The sequence below is a fragment of the Miscanthus floridulus genome, chromosome 7 (assembly GCF_019320115.1).
Source record: "Miscanthus floridulus cultivar M001 chromosome 7, ASM1932011v1, whole genome shotgun sequence".
Classification (NCBI taxonomy): Eukaryota; Viridiplantae; Streptophyta; class Magnoliopsida; order Poales; family Poaceae; genus Miscanthus; species Miscanthus floridulus.
Window position 1 is genome coordinate 7,884,898 of NC_089586.1, and position 9,471 is coordinate 7,894,368.

General features: G+C 45.2%; 1 pseudogene; it reads right to left on the reverse strand.

Annotated features, from left to right (window-relative positions):
• Window positions 1-352: 352 nt before the first annotated feature.
• LOC136465001 (putative wall-associated receptor kinase-like 16) lies at window positions 353-9,264 on the reverse strand (annotated as a pseudogene).
• Between the last annotated feature and the right edge of the window lie 207 nt (window positions 9,265-9,471).

The following is a 9,471-nucleotide window of genomic DNA, read 5'->3' on the forward strand; positions in this document are numbered from 1 at the left end:
ATCAAAACTTAGACGACAAGAACTTAACAAAGGATGCTAACACGACAAACATAAAGTAGAGTCGACTTGAGACGCTGCACGGTCTCGAGCATCAGACCACCGTGGCCTCTCTGTTGGTGCGGTCATCTTGTTGGCAGCTGGTTTGGCCTTCTTCTTCTGAGCGTTGCCCAATTCCACTATTTGTTTCAATAAGTTCTCTACTTTTATCTAACAAATTCGCCTACTATTTCTACGTAATCTAAAACCAAGAACAAATCTCACTAGTTATAATTACAAAATGTAACATTATCGGTATTACAAGTATAATTCATTAGGGTAGCACCATAGGTCTAAACATGTCGCATTTCTATTTTCACCTAAAAAAGTATGAACTGCTTTGGGTCATGGGCATTTCCTCATCTTTTCTTGGGTATTCCGTGCTTTGTTCTATTTCAAAATATTCAGTTGATTGTCCAACTAAAAGGTTCTCAGTCTCAGTACTTCCTTGTATCCAAGGATGTTTTGAAAGCTTTCTTAATCTAGAAAGCTCCTCGGACACCTCCTGCATGGAGGGCCTGTTGTCACCACACATATCCAAGCAATGCTTAGCTAGCTCTGCGAGTCCCCTGAGCAATTTGATGCTCTCACGCCCTTTTATTCGACTATCCAGTATCGCATCAAGATTGTTCTCCTACATAGCCAATAAGAAACTTGACGACAAGCTTCATTGTACCTCATGGTCAACGAGTTTAAATGCCATCTGCCCGGTAAGGATATCCAAAATAACAACACCAAAGCTACAAACATCGCTCTTATCTGTTAACCAGCATGTTTGCATATATTCAGGATCCAGATAACCACATGTTCCTTGAGCCATTGTCACAAATTGGGCTTCATCAGTTGGTGCTAGTATGGAGGCACCAAAATCTGACACCTTTGCCATGTAATTCTCATCAAGAAGGATGTTAGAGCTCTTCACATCACCATGTCGAATATGTGGATTTGCATAGGAATGTAAAAAGGCTAGTCCTTCAGCTGCCTCATTGGCAATCCTCAAGAGAGAACTGAAAGGGATATGCATTGTGTGTTTCGTGCCATGAATGAGATCAAATAATGTTCCATTTGGAACGAACTCACACACTAGCATCGGGACTTCCACCTCAAGGCAACAACCCAATAGCTTAACAATGTTCTTGTGATTGATTTGGGAAAGAATCAACATTTCTTTGCCAAATTCCCTTTTGTGCCTATCGTCAATCAATGCACATTTTTTTATCGCCACTGGAATATCCTTAATTACTCCCTTGTACACAGTGCCATGGCCTCCACGCCCAAGAATTTCGCTTTTGTCAAATTTATTTGTTGCTTGTTCTAGTTCGGCTTCAGTAAATATGGTAAATGCAAGGCCCTGGTCCAATTTCATTTTCTCAAATAACAGGAGCCCTCCATGATGCTGGAAATATTGTTTCTTGACATTTGTAACCTTTTATCTTTCACAAATTATACGTGTGCAGAATATGATAATCACTAGAACAATGGAACCAATGGAAATGCCTGCACATATTGATATCAAATACATTGTTAAATTAACTAAACCCACTTAATGAAAAGCATAGTATATGTGGATGTGGTAAATGTGTTATTATACACAATGTTCTGGTGTCTGTCCTGGATTAATTAATATACCGAGTCTCCCTGGTTTATTTTTTTCCATCAGCTCTGTTCTAAACTTTCCAGAGATTATATCACCATACAGGATACATACACCTAATATGATTGCATATCTTGTACTACTTCTGTCCCAGAATACTTATATTTTAGGATTTTAAGGACATATTAGGGCCTTGTGCAAATTACCTATATGCCCTATTTATTGAAGTTGTTATGCTATTTCACTAATTAATGAATATGTAGTGCTCATTCAAAGGAATACATAAACGCATGCAGGCCCCTATTTCCTCTCAGGTGGTGCTAATTACACTAATCATGCCATTAAAATGAATGTAACTGATTATTGTTGTGGGTCCAATGATGTGTTTAAGATAAAGGACATCAAGTTTTTTTTTTGGCATTTTTTAATCCTAGAATATCAATGTATTATGGGACTGAGGGAGCAGCATGTATGTGCTTGTCGCGAGTTCATGCACTGATGCTTTTGTGCCTCTTTGCACATGGATGGTGTGTACTTCCCTTCTAGATAATGCTAATTATTAGGTCTACTTATTACCTAAACTATAGTGGTGAAGTATAATACATTTGCATGATGCTGTGTGAAAATAGTCGCTATTTGTTTTAGTTTCACTTACAATTGTGCCATTGTACAGAAAATTAAACAAGCGTGCAAACTTGTAGTGATTTACCTATGATAAAGTTGATGTCTGGGTTGCAAGAGTTCTTATTATCCAACTTTCTGCCAAGAGGGCATGAACAGCGGTATCCTCCTTCTCTGTTTTGGCAAGTCGCACCATTGCATACGTTTGGATTCTGATTGCACTCATCCACATCTGCAGTACACATAGAAAAAAAAAAGCTTAACGGATTACTTCATCATGAGTGATTGATAAAGCAACACCGAACAAAATTGAATATCTTAGAATTAACTCATAATATGAAATGATTGGAGGTACAGACCCCTAGAAATGGATATTAACTGATTTTACAATTGAAGACGGTCAACACGATCTCTTTTTCAATCAAAAGAAAAGGAATAGTTTATACATTTATCAGTTCATTTGAAGAATGAATGGTTTTAAACTAACACGTGTCTTTTATATATTATCACTGAACTCAGCATTCAAGATTTATATATATGGACTGATTGAAGATAAATTATATATATAGGGAAATTATTTCCTACTCCTAGTGAGTAGTTACTCCCATGTGTATACCTCTATATTTAGGGCGTATATGGTCCGACAAAGTGTATGTAGATGGAGTATATAATCATACTAGACCATCTATGGTACTATCTATGTCAAGTATGCAAGTATACTTAGAGTATATGGTTATATTTATATACTCCCGGGAGTAGTTACTCCCATGATCGATAAATCACGTTGCGTATGTATAGATACTCATTTATCAGTTTGAGTACGTTGACGTACTCATATTAAGATACTTCAGATCTTTACTATGTGAATTTTTTTTCAAAAGAGCCTATATTTTTTAATATATTATATAATACTACGACAGTAGCATATAAAATAAGTATAACTATATACTCTAAGTATACATACATACTTGTCATACATAGTACTCTAGATGGTCTAGTATGATGATATACTCCATCTACATATACTTCGCTGGGCCATATACGCCCTAAATCTACAGATATACACATGGAAGTAACTACTACCTGGGAGTAGAAAATAATTTTCATATATATATATATATATATATATATATATATATATATATATATATATATATATATATATATATATATATATATATATATATATATATATATATATATATATATCCAGTGCAACCACCAGGTCCACCATGAATATAAGGGTTCCCTTCATAACCTTCTGAGCAATTGCATCGATACCCGAGGCCATTTGTTGAATCCACACATTCGCTGTTTCTGGCACGGCATGCATAGGTGGTCTTGTTTTTTTTGGCCGTCTCGCATGTTACATTTCCAATTGCCGAGTCCAGCACCTGGGGATGCTGCCCCTCGGAGGTCGTGTTAAATCTCATAGTAGTTATGTAATCACTACTGAAATTGAATGTGTCTGCTTCCACTAGCGCAGCATAGCTGCATGGACTGAACCACGAACTAGTTAAAACGGAAGAACTGTATGCACTATCGAAATCTATGCTATATTCTTTTAAGCCTTTGGTGGGTATGGCTTTTTGGCAGCAGCCTACTCCACAACATGAATTGTTTAGCAGGACCCCTGTGCTCCCACGCAATGATGCACACGTCGTAGATGCTGTCAAGTTATTGTCTGTATACATATATATGCAAGCGTATTGCAGCCAATGACTAGGAACTTTGAGAACAAGGTTGATATGTACCTTTGTGGTTCTTTGTGTGATAAGTGATTGTCAACGAGCTAGCACTTCAGGTTGAGTTTGTGAGCTAACCGTGGCGTGAGTTGGGTTGTGCAACATGTCTCTTGGCTTGTGGTGTGCAGGTGTGGAGCTCGGAGGCGGTGGTTGACGGCGAAGGTGAAGGTCATGCGGGTCCGTAGCGATGGACCGGGAGCGGTGAAGGATGGATGCTGGGCTTGGACCGAGGGACCAGGAGGCCGGGTGATCAGCCGTGATGGCTGATATCTAGGGACATCGACGAGCGCAAGTGTACATGGAGGAGTGACCGTGTTGACCGAGTCAAGACGGCGGTCGGACGAGTCGAGCGGAGGCTCAGGAGGACTTGGCGGCTGGGCGGTCGAGAACGAGGTGACACGTGTCGAAGCGTGGGGGATGCGTATGGAGTACGCTACTTGTGGGCGGTTTGATGGTTTGGGCCTCAAAACCACCGGTTGGACGGTTTTCGGGTTTGGGCCTCAAATCCCGGGCGGCGGTTCCGGCGGGAATCGGAGGCGGCACGTGGCGCCATCACAAGGCTTGCGTCGAGACGAAGCTAAGTCATGGAGGGCGCGTGGCCATCGGATCAACATATTCCAGAGTTGGGCCACAATACCCCTTCGGTTAGGTGGTTCGCTCAAAATTATTTTTGGGACTGTGTAATAGCCCTGATAAATAAGGATGAGGGTGTCCCAATCACCCTTACCTCTTGCCATTTTCATTTCTTCTCCTTAGGTTTCCCCCTCCCCTAGGTTCTTCTCAAGAGGTCTACAGATGATCTAGCTACTCGGTGTAATCGAATCCTATGATTTGAGTGGGAATGGAGGCCCTAACCTCCTATTGTCCTCCGGGATTCAGATCGTGAGTTGTGCTCCTCATGTTCTTCACGTCCTTGTTTTTCCCATTTTTCGTTCTTGCTTCGATTCTTCGTTTTGAAGGCATTTTGATTCGTTCCTTTTGATTTGAGATGAACTAGGACATGAGTTGATCCCTTTCACCGAAGGAATTTATCTAAATCCTCACGAGTTCATAGATCGGGGCGATTCAAGTTTCGGGGAGGAAAAACCAGTGTTTTTTGTGTGATCTGATTTTCCCAGAGTTCTACCAAGTTTTGGGCAATGATCTTTCATAGATAGCCCTCCAACTACCTTGTGATCACCTGGTTAAAATTTGGTCATAGTTGGATTTGATTTGGTAGAGTTTCGGACTTGGAATCGATTTTTCCGGAAATCTGCTCGTACATACCGGACATGTCCGGTGTGAATTCCAGACATGGTCGGTAGGTCAAACTTTCGAGTTTGGAGCTGAAATTTGGTGGAGAGCTACCTCAAGGTGTCTAGAAGCTTTGTTTCAAATTTCATAATTTTTGGACACCGTTTGATAGGGTTTTCCATTTTTCTCCCAAAGTCGCTCTGTGCTGTCCAGTTCAAACCAGACACGTCCGGTATGGGCTGTGATTTTGAGGTTTTCACTTGTTCTCTGCGTGTTTTCTGGACACGTCCGGTGAAACGATCTCGATTTTCCTCGAAGGGAAAATCCACAGATACGATTTATAATGTAGTAGATCACGAAAGCAATCCATCTCATTATCAATTATCAGCTGATATCATAGTCATACATCGCAGATTTACAAGTTTACACAAGCTATACAACACTGGTTAGCACACCCATTACATCGATTAATCTAGAGAAAACGCACACACATCTTCATCAGAGTCGTTGTAGCGCATCAGCGGGTGAAGGCTCCTCCTTTACGGCAGTCATCAGAGTTGGCGTAGAATGTCAGCGGGCGTAGACTCCATCTTCTCAACCACACTTGAGCGTAGGCACGAGACCATCTACTCCTATTCCAAGTCCTCGTGGTCTTAGTAGATTTCGTCCAAACCTGTCCAAAATCTATCAGTACGATTTGTACTGGCCACTGTCTCCCACCCTATGCTTTTGCGTATGCTTTGTGGTAAGTGGAATGCAAGGGTAGATGAAAAAGCCTATATATGGCTGTAGGTTTCCCAATGCATGTTCAACAAGGTTTTATAATAATAGTTCATCAAGTTTTAACCCATCTCATCCACACGTTCACCCATCCCATCACACACATCTCACCACACTCTCACTCTCTAGGCGGCAAGGTCGACTCCCACTCGTACCTTGCCTCAACGGCCAAAGCCGGATCCAACACCAAAACCCAGGGGGAAGGTAGAAAGGACTCCTCTCGCTAGTCAAGTGAAGCGTAGGTCATAGGAATGTCCATATCCGCGGACGCGGCTATACGTATAGATTGATCGACTCTGCAGAGCGTGTACACCTGGAAATCCACAAGATCACCATCATCGGCGGTGCCCCGCCTAGGCTGATGCCGACTGCCTCCCAACCGGTACGGTACCACCCTACCACTCAGCCCTGGGCCACCCCGGAGTCCACCGAAATGCTGAGACTGTGAGATGTAGTACCGGGCCCCCAGGGTCACTACGCTGTCTTGGGAGGGTGTGGGCCCCCATGCCCGTACCTCCCTACACTATCACCTTCCAACCTAGTAGTAGTGGCACCGCCCTAGTCAGTCGGGTAATCGTCTCCCGCCCATCAGGAGCGAGTGGTGTGCACGAAGGGTCCTATGATTCCGGTTCTCAAGACATACCAGTCCTTAGGGGGACCGGACAGGATATCTTCTCAAGGGGATAACCAACACCCCGTGCCTCGACGGCACCTCCACCGGGGATAACCAACACCCCGTGCCTCGACGGCACCTCCACCGGGGATAACCAACACCCCGTCTGCTCTCACATGCACCCGCCACAGGTACCTCCCACGAGGGATGCCCAGGTCGCACCCCACCGGCATGACTTGCCCCAAAGACTCGTCGTAGGATCCTATCCGATAGACTCAACCCTCACCACACACCCAAGACGCACGCCAAGATCTCCCCAAGTTCATTATCCAGTTTTACCAAGTTATCGGCACCACGTGCCTTATCCACTCATGTTATCCCTTCACCAAGCATCACATCACAGGTATAATGCGTAGTGAAAGTAAAGCAGTAAGTAGAATGCGAGCGTCTAGCCTAACAGCGGGTGTGCAGGGGAATAGGTTGCGACAAGGTAATGGCTCACAAGCAATCTACCATGCAACCTATCACAGTTCATTTGCATAAAAGTAAAGCACTAGCATCTACATTGTAGCATGTCTAATAGGTTCTACGAGGTTGGGTGGGACGTGGGACACCTGTTAAAGGTCTTTTCTGAGATCCTCGGTGCACTTGTAGTCATACTCCTCCATGGTACTTCCTCCACCCGCATGTCCTTCCTCTAACGGTCCCGATCCGATCATCGCTATACTTGACGCGACTACCTCGAAACAGCGACAAGCGAAAGAGCTATCAGACCACTAAACCTAGAAAGACTGCGGAAAGAGAGGCAACAAGGCGTAGAAGAACTACACCAGAAGAACACAAAAAGGGGAAATGACTTAGCCCTCTCGGCGGATGTCCGATTCCTAGGCCAAAGAAATGCAAGTGGTGATTTGCTAAGCACAAACTTAGGTCTTAGCCTAGCCAGTACTTCCCGGGTCGATCGTGTCGACCGGTACAACTTAAATAGAAATGGCATAGGCCCTAGCTCATTCCAAGCAAACACCACAGCTCGCGGTCTTCGATTCTTGCGCCATGGAGACTGTCGAGAACCAAAAGGACTACGAGTAGGAGAAGTTCCGTTCTCTCTCAATCCGTACACCATTATACTTGACGAGAACCAAGAGAGGGTGGAACGGGGAGAGAAGAGAAGAGAGAGGAGAGGCGGTCTACTTCCAATACACACGCCATGGCAAGAGATGAGGCATTGGAGGGGAGCAACACACAAAGAACACGAGTGTCCAAGTTACTTGTAGGGTACCACGACCTAGGTGCACTAAATGCACTAAGACATCCCTAGGGTTCTTAGCGGTGCGGTTGTCACCGCAAGAACCACAGAAATGCTACGGTCGAAGAAGGTACAAGCATACAAGAGCTTAAGCACGAGAGAACCAAAAGAGGGGAACACAAGATTCACCTTCCTCTGATCCACTCGCCATGGCAACGACGGGAATCGGGGAAGTGGAATCTAAAGAGCAACAAACACCAAACAAGCCAAAAGCTCAATCCACATCTTACTAGATCGACGGGGATTTAGAACAAGAGAGGAAGAAGAAAGAATGGAACCCGCACTCCTTCGACCATCTTGTCATGGAACGGACGAAAGTTGGACGAAAAGAGGCACGATCCACAACCCAAACCAACTCATAGGGCATCACAACCGTGCAACTAAACGGCACAAGGCTATTCCTGTGGCTCGTAGTGATGTGGTTGTCATCGCTAGACCTGAAGGAACGCCGTGGTAGAGGTGGTACAAACATACGAGGTGGTTAGGACAAGAACGAGAGAAGGAGAGGTAGAGCCCGATGGTCATGGCGAGGTGAACTCGCGGCTACAAGCTGTACCTACACGAGTTGGCTCCCGCTGGTACCACGATTGTCGTCCCCTATCTCATATCCCACTAGATTAGGTCTCACAGGGCTCGAATGGTGCGGATGAGAACCGCATCGATAACGATATCAAGTCCATGGTGACTGCATCCTAGGGACGTAGGTAGGAGCTTTCGATCATGGCACTACGAAGACAACGAAACACAAGGGAACGAGTTATGCTCGGCACCACGGCCACGGCGGGGTAAACCCACGACCGAGATGGACGAACACAACGTTTCCCAACCGGCTCGAAGGCACGGTCCACATAAGACACACGAACAACCCACGAAGGACCACAAGGCACAACAACGAACCACGACTCGACAACCGACCACACACGACGCGACGTGGAGTAGCACTTCTCCATAGCAATCACAAGAAGATAGATAGACCGGCGACGAAGGCACGGCACAGGCATAGAATAAATAAAGATCATGATCATGTATAGGCAATGGATATTGATAGATCAAATAACAGTGTAGATAAATGATATTGATGATCAAGGTCAACAAGTACGAAAAGAACATGGAAAAGAAAGGCAAGGGTTATAGGCGTTGGTGGCTCACCGGCTGTTCGGGCAAGGCACGGATTAGCGGGGAGGTGCTGCGGGACGGCGACCATGTACGCGTCCACGGCTCGAATGAGGAGACAGAGCACAGCGTTGCGGTGGCATGGATTCAGTGATGACGAGGCATTGCAGTATGCGCTTATGCTTGCCGTGGCCAAGACGGGGTTGAGGCTTGGCGCAGCCATGGCTAGTGGTGGCGCTCCAGCATGGTGTAGCAGGGTAGCAAGGCCAATAAGGTCGAGGTCGCAGCTCCGGTCGTGGTTCCGTGTCGAAGCAGGGGCACGTCGTGGTCGGCTTCATGGTCGAGGACGGCATCGGTGGTCGTGGCCGCGGGCTCTGCTGTGGCCGGTTAGCGCTGTGTCGCGCCCTGTCGAAGCCCTCGTGGTGGTGTG